Consider the following 11,414-nt stretch of genomic DNA (forward strand, 5'->3'; position numbering starts at 1 on the left):
ATTTAAACTGGGGTAAATAGAGTGGACTTGTTTGGCTTTTAATGTTGAGGACCAGTAGGGATGCCTTTTGGCCCATTTAACCTTAGGTAGTGTAATATCAAAACATTGTTTTTTAATCACATAAATGTCTGTTTTATTTATCCCATTTTAAATAACCATCTAAAGATTTCTTTATTCATTTGAGAGAAGTCCTTTTTAAAATTTCTATCTTGCTGGAAAAAGTATCTAGACTTTTCTTACAGGGTTTTTTTCCTGGTAACATTAATTATTCTAATGTTTTTATTAGCATTTGTAAGACCCACTGAGGGGAAGCAAAGACCACAAATAAGGCTTCCCAAACCGGTTTTTCTTGGTTTTAAACTAAAGATGTTCTTTTTAAAAAAATTTAAAAAGTATATTTATTTATTATTTGTTTTCTTTATTTTGGCATGTGGGCTCACCGTGGGCAGTGGCTGTAGAGTCTGATGCTGCTAGATGGCAGGTGTTCTTCGCTTCCTTCCTGAGTGCCCTCAGGGCTCACTGCTCACCTTTGGAGGGCTGCAATTGCTATAGACTATGACATCATTTATTTACTGATATGGCAGGCAATATTTTATTTCTCAAGTAAAAATAATGTTAATGAAGTGGCTCATAGGAAAGGGAGTCTTGTAAGTTTGGTGGAGTGCTCTTCTCAGATCTTGGAGTCGGGTAAACTTTAAGCAATTGGAAAAAGCATTTTCCCTCAATATAAATGATGATATCAGTTTTAAAACCAGAACACTGGGCCTTGAGCCAGTACTAAAATTGCTGAACCTTAGATTCACACAATAAACCAGGATTCCAAAAGGGGGTAGGAAGGGTCCCAGGTAGTAGGTAGCTCCCCCTGGACTTTAGCAGAATCAAATACAAGTTGTCTCTGGAAGAAAATGTTCCCCAATTCATTCAGTCAGGAGTCCTCCAGCTTAAAATTAAACACATGTTATTGACAGTTCACAAACAAAGATCACCAAACCCACATGAAAACGAAGCCATTATGAGGGAAAAGATCACCCAAATGATAAGCAACAGATTTAGGCCCAAAATACATCAGATATTACGATGATCAGATACAGACTATAAAAGGATTAGATGAAATGTTTAAATAAATAAATTAGGGAATCACAAAAGTAAATAAGCAAAAAGAGACTATAAAAATGACCAGGCAGGGCTTCCCTGGTGGCGCAGTGGTTGAGAGTCTGCCTGCCGATGCAGGGGACACGGGTTCGTGCCCCAGTCTGGGAAGATCCCACATGCCGCGGAGCGGCTGGGCCCGTGAGCCATGGCCGCTGAGCCTGCACGTCCAGAGCCTGTGCTCCATAACATGAGAGGCCACAGCAGTGAGAGGCCTGCGTACCGCAAAAAACAAACAAACAAACAAAAAAAAACAGACCCAAAGAATGTACAAAGAATGCAGCATAGAGGTTGGGAATATGAACTAGCAGATATTGGGCACAGAGACAAAATGAGACAGTGCAATAGTCACCTCAAAAGGAATTGCCAAAGAAAAAACAGAAACTGGGAAAGAGGAAATATTCCAAGGTAAAACAACTGAGAAGTGATGAAAGACGTGAGTTTCAGGAATCATAACATTTCAACAAAAGGATAAAGGCATGATATCCCACAGGAAGTTAAAGAGAAAGATATATTACCCATAAAGTAATGACAATTAAACCGACAGATTTCTTAACAGCAATATTAGAAGCCGTAAGACGGTAAAACAGTTTCTTTAAAGCACTGAGAGAAAATGACTGTCAACCAAGAATTTTATACCTATCCAAAGAGTCATCTAAGACTGGAGACAGAATTAACACGTAGAAAGATACAAAAGGCCCTTGCTCCCATGAACCTGGACACTAATTATCCTTTTCTGTAGGGCCAGCGGAGACATATGGATACAAGGAAGTTTTGAGGAATTCAGTTTCAGAGAGTAGCAAGCTCTCTATAGGTTATCAGAGAACTGTGGCAGATTCTATACTTGGGGACAGGTGTCTGTTCTGGATATGGTCAGTCAGAGGAGAAGGTGCCATAAGCCAGAGGGACTTAACAAGAATGAGGAGAAATTAACCAAGTTTAGACATGGGTGAGGACTGATGGGAAAAGCTGGAATCTAGAAGAGTCCCTAACAGGAATAAATGGTTTACCCAACAGGTTTTCATGGCATTCTTCTGGAATTTTGCCAAGAAAGTGCAGCGGTAAAAGAGTGGTGTTTCAGGGGTCCCCAAGGCCACACGCACACTCGGTAATTCAGTAGGGGGACTCGCAAGACTTGGCACAGTTGTACTCATGGCTAAGATGGATTATAGCAACACAGCAGGGACACACAGCAGATCAGTGAGGAAAGAGAAAGAGGCAGGTGCTGGAGGAGCCTGTGTGCACGGTACCTGTGCTCTCTCCCTCCTATGAGGGGCCACACAGAGTACACTCCACCCCAGCAAAGAGAATGCAGCAACTTCTGTTTGATGTTTCTGCCCAGGAAAGACCAGTAGAGACTCAGCATGCAAGATGTGTCATGGAGGCTGGTCACACAGCAGCTTCCAAAAGGAAAGCAGGTGTCCACCATACACCATGCTGTTTATACAGTACAGGCAGACCTCGTTTTATTGTGCTTTGCTTTACAGCCCCTCACAGATACTGTGTTTTTCACAAATTGAAGCTTTGTGGCAACGCTGTATCGTGCAAGTCTACTGGTGCCATTTCTCTAACAGCATTTGCTCACATTGGGTCTGTGTCACATTTTGGTAATTCTTGCAATGTTTCAAACTTTTTCATTATTATTATATTTGTTATGGTGATCTTTGATCAGTGATCTTTGATGTGATTATTGCAAAAAATTACGATTTGCTGAAGGCTCAGATGATGGCTGGCATTTTTTGGCAATAAAGGATTTTTAAATTAAAGTATGTACATTGTTTTTTGAGACATAATGCCACTGCACACTTAATAGACTACAGTAGAGAGTAAACATAACTTTCATACGCACTGAAAACCAAAAAATTCGTGTTTTGGTCTCGCTTCACTGCAATGCTTGCCTTAGTGAGGTGGTCTGGCCCCTCGGAGAAGGCCTCTTCTTCTCCCTGACTGATAAAGGCCCCTCGAGAAGGCCTCTGTGGGCCCACTGGCACCCCTTTATCCGTCAGGGAGCCTGTCACGGCAGTGCAGCGAACTCTCCACAAGCTGACTTGCCAGAGGCCTGCCTTGCAAACACCCTTTCAAAGACAGCAGTCTCAGGCCTACTATGTTAACCTTTTTGTTTTTTTCAACAGGTGGAAAGAGAAAATTTGCACAGTCCTACATATTTTTGCAATGTTTGGATTCCAAGAGTCTTCCAGAGTTGAATACACAGGTGAACCAAAATTAACTGAAACTGCAGTCCAACTCCCTCTCAGTTCAAATACTGAAAAGATCAAAGGGCAGTGTAAGTGGAAGCAGCTACGGGTGGGCTAATCATAGGTGAACCTAAGCTAATTTAAATTGTGAACTCACTGTAATTCAGCTCAACTCTAGAAAAAACCTGAATGATAAACCTCCACTCTAATTTCTAAAGGAAAAAGTTTGTATGCTCTGGAAAATGAACAAAGCAAAAAATGGCACATTAGGGGCTTCCCTGGTGGCACGGTGGTTAAGAATCCACCTGCCAATGCAGGGGACACGGGCTTGAGCCCTGGCCAGGGAAGATCCCACAAGCTGCGGAGCAACTAAGCCCCTGTGCCATAACCACTGAGCCCGTGCTCTAGAGCCCACGAGCCACAACTCCTGAAGCCCGCGCGCCTAGAGCCCGTGCTCCGCAACAAGAGAAGCCACCGCAATCAGAAACCCGCACACTGCAAAGAAGAGGAGCCCCTGCTTGCCGCAACTAGAGAAAGTCCGCACACAGCAACGAAGACCCAAGGCAGCCAAAGTTAGTTAATTAATTAATTAATTTAAAATGGCACCTTAGTTTCCACTGCGCCATCTCAAACGAAATTAGGCTGTGGCTGCACAGGCAGGTGATTGCAGAACCCTCGAAACTTACTGAAAAGTATTAAATCGTTCACTTCAAATGGGTGAATGGTAGGAAACCACAACTGAGGGATAAATAAATAAGTTACTCACCTGGGCCTTGGTCATTTTTTGCTACTCTTGGGAAACGGCCAGCAAATCTAGGCTCTGCCCTATCATGTGAATCTTCTGGACTCTGTCATAATGCTCAAGTTAGAGGGCTCTGGCCAGGACTCTTCACCAAGGATGAATCCCTGGTCCTGGGCGTCCTCCATCTCACATAAGCCGATTAGTTCATGGAAACTGGAATCTGTTGAATCAGTAGCAAATTAAATTCTCTTTAGTTGAGGCATACTCTCTGGCATCTAAATCTCCCTATCTTGCTGGAAACTGACTTTCATTTAAAGCCCAGACTGGGTTTTCTATAGACTCTAAACAGAGCTAACAAGGACTGGAGTATGCAGAGGGTACCCCACAGCATTAATAGCAGTGCCTTTTTTTTTTTAATTTTTGGCTGTGTTGGGTCTTCGTTGCTGAGAGCAGGCTTTCTCTAGTTGCGTCGAGCGGGGGCTACTCTTCGTTGTGGTGCGCGGGCTTCTCATTGCGGTGGCTTATCTTGTTGCAGAGCATGGGCTCTAGGCGCATCGGCTTCAGTAGTTGTGGCATGTGGGCTCAGTAGTTGTGGCGCACGGGCTTAGTTGCTCCACGGCCTGTGGGATCTTTCTGGACCAGGGCTCGAACCCGTGTCCCCTGCACTGGCAGGCGGATTCTTAACCACTGCACCACCAGGGAAGTCCCAGTAGCAGTGTTTAACCCAAAAGCTCTGCAAAAACTCCAAAAAGCCCTGTGAATTCCATGATCATCTGTGAGACTTAACAGGTCCTCTACAAATATCTCAAGACCCCTTGGTACAAAACATTTAATTAGGTGCTTGGGAGTGAATGTGTTTCAGGCAAAGAACATGAGATATGGAATAAAACAAATAAGGTTCCGTCTGAGCTTTGTCTCTTGCTGGCCATGTGACTTTAAGCAAGGCACTTCACTTCACTAAGCCTGGTGTGTTTTGTTTTGTTTTAAATGGTGATGGAAACACAGACCACGTGGGATGCTTATAAGAATTAAAGGTGATATGGACCCGAAAGTGCCCACTAAGGACCCTTAAGATAAGAAGTGGAAAACAGAATGATTATGAGAAGGGTTTCTGGAGCTTGAATGTGTCCATCAGAATCTTGTCTTTGCCTTGGAGTCCCCATCAACTCTTCAGCTCGAAGGGGCCCACATTCCCTTCTTTCTGTGCTGGAGAGGATTCGGGCCCTCTGGCCTGGCCTGTCCTTACGTGGGAGCAAGAGAAGAAGCACGGTCCAAACACAGGACTGCACGTGGGTGGAGGGAGGGGTGAGCGCAAGTGTGCATGGTCTCTGAAAGGCTGCCTCTGAATTCCAGAACCCTTGTCTCACACAAGCTTCCACAGCACAGCACTCTGGAAGGTTGGAAGAATGTGATTTTCTTCACAAGGGTGGGTGGCCTGGAAAATTGGGCATTTTCCATCATTCTCTCTGAAAGTAAGTAAGTGAGGAAGAGAGACAAAGAATGTGTGTGTGTGTGTAACATATAGCAAATGGGAAAGGAGAACATCAATTTCACTTTTAAAGGCATGAATAAAAGAGGAAATTGAATCCAACAATTCATTAAGTGAACAATTTGCATCAGTTTCTCCTCAAAATACAACAGAGTTCATTTTAACCTCGTAATGTTCTTGGATGTTCTAAATTAGTTAATACGTGTAAAAAGCTTAGAACTGAGACTTGCACACAAACATTTTATAAATGCTAGTTAGTGCTCTTATTATTGCATAATACGATTATAGAGAAATCAGAAAATACATGTAAGCTAAATAAAGAAACAATTACCCATAATCCCGCTACTTCAAGGTAAGTAGTTTCTCAAACGGTGGTAGAAACAAAAACGTGATCTTATAGTCTTTCTAACTTTGTGAACTGGCTTTAATGCTATATAGTGAAAACATATTTTTATATACATATTTTTTTTCAGTCCAATAAATATACTCAGAGACCTGTTGTTTTGGCCTATCAGAGGCCACCCAATCCGTCTCAGTCACTAACCCCCAAATGATACCTAACCCCTCACCCTGAGCCCCTGCCATGCATTACCTCCCCAGGTCCCCCGGCCATCAGCTCCCAGAAGGTCTCCCTAAACATGAGCTGCCGAGGCCCTTCAATGATTCACGCCCACAGGCTCCCCCCACCCCTTTCTCTCCATAGTCCATTCACTAGCCCCCAGACCAACCAACATGCGATATCCAGGTGTCCCATGTCTCCAATCACTGATTCGAGGCCACCCAATCATTACCCTCAAAGACCCCTCGCTCAATCCCACACCCTGGGCAAACACTCGTAAGGCCCTCATCACTTACTCCACCAAGGCCGCCCCCAACCAGCCCTGCGACTCCCACTCAGACCCACGTGGCCCATCCCGGCCCTCCCACAGCCCTACCTCGTACACCAACAGCTCCCATCACCGACTCTCAAAATCATCCACCCCCCCCAGGCTTCTTCATGTTTTTGTAAAAATTATTTATTTGTTTGTTATTAGTATTTTTTTTAATTTTATGTATTTATTTATTTTTGGCTGTGTTGGGTCTTCTTTTCTGTGCGAGGGCTTTCTCGAGTTGCGGCAAGCGGGGGCCACTCTTAATCGCAGTGCGCAGGCCTCTCATTATTGCGGCCTCTCTTGTTGCGGAGCACAGGCTCCAGACGCGCAGGCTCAGTAGTTGTGGCTCACGGGCCCTGTTGCTCCACGGAATGTGGGATCCTCCCAGACCAGGGCTCGAACCCGTGTCCCCTGCACTAGCAGGCAGACCCTCAACCACTGCGCCACCTGGGAAGTCCTATTATTATTATTATTATTATTATTATTATTATTATTATTATTATTACTTGGCTGCTTCAGGTCTTAGTTGCAGCACGCGGGATCTTCTTTGAGGCACGCAGGATCTTTCACTGTGGCGCTCGGGCTTCTCTCCAGGTGTGGCGCATGCCAGTTCTCTCTCTCTAGTTGTGGCGTGTGGGCTTAGTTGCCCCGCGGCATGTGGGATCTTAGTTCCTCGACCAGGGATAAGATAAGCTTCCTCCACGAGCCTATAATTTACACACACCGCACTCCCCCCCCAGCACTGACCCCCATAGGGCCCCCAACCCACTCGTCCCTACGGCACAGTAATAAGCTACTGAGAAAAATTCTCCCCCCAACAATGAGATCCGGTCTCCCCATTCACAGAGCTCTCACAAACCCCAGCCATCCCCAAACCATACAGAACCCCAATCATTCACCCCACAAACATTAAAGGTCATGGTTCCTCCAAACGGCAAGTTCGTCGCCCTCTGCCGACCCCAGCAGGCACCCAGTTTCTGCTCTCCACACAGGCCGCCGTCACCGACCTCCAGAAGGCACCCCAGGTCCAGGTGCCGCATCACTGACGCCTTCGGACCGACTCAGGTAACCTTCAAGCACCAGTACTGCGCACCCCACATCATTTATCACTACAGCCGTCCAGTCACTGTCTGCGGACCCACGGATCCCCACACACCGGCCCTCGCACGTCCGCAATCACTTAAAACCCCTTCCCCACGCCAGCTCGTCCCAACCACCCACCCCCGCAGCCCCGGTACTCGCCTCCCCAAGCCCGCACGGCGCCCGACGCAGCTGTCACGCTCCAGGCCCGCGACCTGCGGGCCCGAATCACCCAGTCTCCGCAGTCCTCAGCCACTCACCCCAAGAACCCCCGGGTCCGACCCTCACTGGCCGCCTCACTCGGCCGCACGGCTATGCTGCGGGCCCGCAGCGGGACCCCCGCAAACGCGGACGCCGCCCCCCCCACCTGACCTCTCCCCCGGGGCGCGACGCTGACGCCGCAGGGCCGCGCAAGTGTCCGCTCAGAACTACATTTCCCATCGCGCTGCTCGCTCTAGAACTACATTTCCCAGAGGGCTCCGCGGCGCATCTGGCCGGGAGCTCCCACCGCCTCCTCTGCGCGGGTGGGCGGGCTGCGATGATGGATGTCTGGACCTGGCGTCAGCCCGTCTGACCCCCCTGGCGTCAGACGCCGGGGGTCTTGAGATGGAGTTGACCTGAAGCACAGAGAGTGACGGTGGTGGGGGGAAACTAAGGAAACACCCTCCTAAGTGTATTGTTGCAAGAATTTTAGATCACATAGTGCAAAGTGGAGTATCCCACTACTTTAACAGGAAAACGTGGAAATAAATGAATTAGGCAGTAAAGACATTGGGAAGAAACAAAATAGACGTCTGGGAAGCAGAAGAAATAAATGTGTGAAAGAAAGATATTGCCTGCCATAACAGTAAACAAAGGATGTTGCTGCCATCAAGCCATCACATTGCAGCTGCCCCCATGGTGAGCCCTGAGGGAACTCAGGCTAGAAACAGGATGCCCCCCATCTAGCAGTCGCCTGCTGCAGCCACCCCCCACCCCTGACAGTGCACCCTGAGGGGACTCAGGATGGGAAAACACAGGACGCTGGCCCCAGAGAGCTGAGGTGCCCATTAAAGGAATGACTTCAGTGACCTCAGACTCTTGCATCTTCCCATACATAGAAAAGCACTAAATCCCTTAACTTGAAGTATCTGGTTTTCTTTAATCAACAGTAATCTTTTGATGTTCCATCTACCTGGTCTCTGTTGCAAAAACTCCTATGTATCCTGGCGCCCCCCACCTCGCCTCTTCAGAGCAGTCTCTTACAGTTATCTGACATGCTGTGTCTTGGGCTTGAAGTCCTCAGAATGTCCACCAAATAAAACATAACTCTCAACTTTTAGGTTGTGCATTTTTTTCAGTCGACGATGCAGCACATAAATCAGTCCTTATGTATCACATAAATCTAGTTCTTTGAAAATTTAGCAGCAACATGGATGGACCTAGAGATTATCATTCTAAGTGAAGTAGTCAGACAGAGAAAGACAAACATCATATATCACTCATATGTGGAATCTAAAAAATGATACAAATAAACTTATTTACAAAACAGAAACAGACTCACAGACATAGAAAACAAACTTATGGTTACCAAAGAGGAAAGATGGGGGGGGGATAAATTAGGAGTTGAAGGGCTTGTTAAAATTCCCCTGAGCCCACCCCCTGGAGAGTCTGAAATAGTGGGAAGCCTGAAATCTGCATTGTCAAAAGCACCCCACGGGCTTCCCTGGTGGCGCAGTGGTTGAGAGTCCGCCTGCCGATGCAGGGGACACGGGTTCGTGCCCCGGTCCGGGAAGATCCCACATGCCGCGGAGTGGCTGGGCCCGTGAGCCATGGCCGCTGAGCCTGTGCATCCGGAGCCTGTACTCCGCGACGGGAGAGGCCACAACAGTGAGAGGCCCGCGTACCGCAAAAAAAAAAAAAAAAAAAAAAAAAAAAAAAGAAAGAAAACATTGTTATCAGCTATTCATTAGCCCCAGTACATCAGTCCCACTCCCTTTAGCCATCCCTCCCAGCGCAAGGAGAGACGGCCCTAATTCATCCTGCGTCTTTCTACTCAGAGCATCTATAGCTTTACTACACAGACTACATGTAGTGATGTTGTCTTAATCCATTTGGGCTGCTAGAACAAAATGCCGTGGGCTGGGTGGCTTGTAAACAACAGAAGTATATTCCTCACAGTTCTGGAGGTTGGGAAGTCCAAGATCAAGGCACCAGCAGATTCAGTGTCTCCTTGGGGCCCCAGTGCTGGCTCACAGACGGCCATCTTTTCTCTGTGCCCTCACATGGCAGAAAGGGCAAGGGAGATCCCTGGGGCCTCTTTGTAAGGGCACCAATCGCATTCACAAGGGCTCCCCCTCATGACCTGATGGCCTTCCAAAGGCCCCCACCTCCAAACACCATCACACTGAGGAGTAGGTTTCAACTTATGAATTTCAAGGGGACACATCAGTCAGTCTACAGCAGATATTTTGTTTTATTTATTTTTTGTTTTATTTTTAATTCATATGAATGATAGGTAAGATGTAACACTGTTTTAATTCATTTTTTTTTAAACTCAACGTTAGGTTTTGCCTATATGGATGAACATAGAATCGGCTCATTCATTTAAACTATGGTATACTGTTCAGTTTATGAATACACCATAATTTATGCTGATCGTTAGATATTTGGTGCTTTTTTTTTGTTTTGAGTTTTGTTTGGTTTTACTATTCCTAGCCTACTCAGCCTAGAGACTTTATCCCTCACCAGGTGCACATCTGTAGTTCAATAACGTTCAATTTATTGACTCATTGCAATGAGGGAAGGTAAACGCCTGAGAAAGCGTATGGATCATCAGTCCAAAGGAAGAGATCAATAATGAAAGTATTTAGGTGAAAGGTAAATTTGGGTGAACTTTACATGAAGCAGTGTTTTGATAGCACAACAAGGCTGTGTGTAAAGGGAACAATATCAGGTCCAGAATGCCAAGTGGGTCCAGGGTCTGGTTTCCTAAGAAACTACAAAGATAAGATGACTGTGGAAGGCTGTGTCCAGACACCCCTTACCTGAAGCTCTGCCCCTGGGTTGGAAAAGAGTTTGCTTCTCTGAGTCAAAGTCATTTAGATCCCCCAGGCAAGAGTGAGATATTTCATTTTTACTGATATATTTTCAAAGGGCACAGTTTACGATGATTTATGATTTTAGAGATAAAGTTTTCTCGGTGAGGAAGAAAGCAGCAATCACTGTAAGAGGGCTTCTTGATGAAAATTTACAGCTTGTCCTAGGGAGAAACATTGTTTCCTGTTAACTTTGCAGGTGCCTTAATTTATGTCTGTCCTTCCAGCCTAATGAGGGGCAGTGTTTACTTCTTTTTTTTTTTTTTTTTGGCGGTACGCGAGCCTCTCACTGCTGTGGCCTCTCCCGTTGCGGAGCACAGGCTCCGGACGCGCAGGCTCAACGGCCATGGCTCACGGGCCCAGCCGCTCCGTGGCATGTGGGATCTTCCCGGACCGGGGCACGAACCCGCGTCCCCTGCATCGGCAGGCGGACTCTCAACCACTGCGCCACCAGGGAAACCCAGTGTTTACTTTCTTGATCCAAAGTAATTTTTACTTTTGCAACTGATTCAGCATTACTTCAAGGAACAATCCTACACATATTTCCTTGTCCTCCTGTGGACGCGTATCTACCAGTAATGGATGAGGGCTCCCATTACTCCCCTGTTCACATGTTCTGTGAAAAGCTTTTGCCTATTTAGTTTTCTGACTTTTGCTTATAGATTTACAGGAGGTCTTTATTTAATGTATTCTGGATACTAATTCCCTGTAATTATTGTTAAGCTCCTTCTGACGTGATGCTAGTCTTTCTATTTTGCTTATGGTGATTTTTTTGTTGTACAGCAAATTTGAATTTTAATATATTTACAT

Source organism: Lagenorhynchus albirostris, chromosome 14 (assembly GCF_949774975.1).
Source record: "Lagenorhynchus albirostris chromosome 14, mLagAlb1.1, whole genome shotgun sequence".
Classification (NCBI taxonomy): Eukaryota; Metazoa; Chordata; class Mammalia; order Artiodactyla; family Delphinidae; genus Lagenorhynchus; species Lagenorhynchus albirostris.